The sequence below is a fragment of the Hyaena hyaena genome, unplaced genomic scaffold, assembly GCF_003009895.1.
Source record: "Hyaena hyaena isolate Hyena2069 unplaced genomic scaffold, ASM300989v1 scaffold_971, whole genome shotgun sequence".
In the NCBI taxonomy this organism is placed as follows: Eukaryota; Metazoa; Chordata; class Mammalia; order Carnivora; family Hyaenidae; genus Hyaena; species Hyaena hyaena.
Window position 1 is genome coordinate 507,519 of NW_024081604.1, and position 242 is coordinate 507,760.

A 242-nucleotide genomic window follows, 5' to 3' on the forward strand; every position below is an offset into this window, starting at 1 on the left:
ATTTATATTCCTTTTCAGGTCACTAATTCTACTTGCTCTTCTTTTGGTTAAGTGCCAATGTCTTGAACATTGGAAAAATTATACCCTATTATAAAAAATATTTCTCTGTCTTGTTCTCATCTGGGAAATGGTACCTATCTCTCAGGTTTAAGTATTAAATGTACTTCAAAGCATGTCTGGCACAACTTACGTGTCAATAAGTGCTTACATATTATTCCTAGTAAGAAATGCTGATTCTCAAC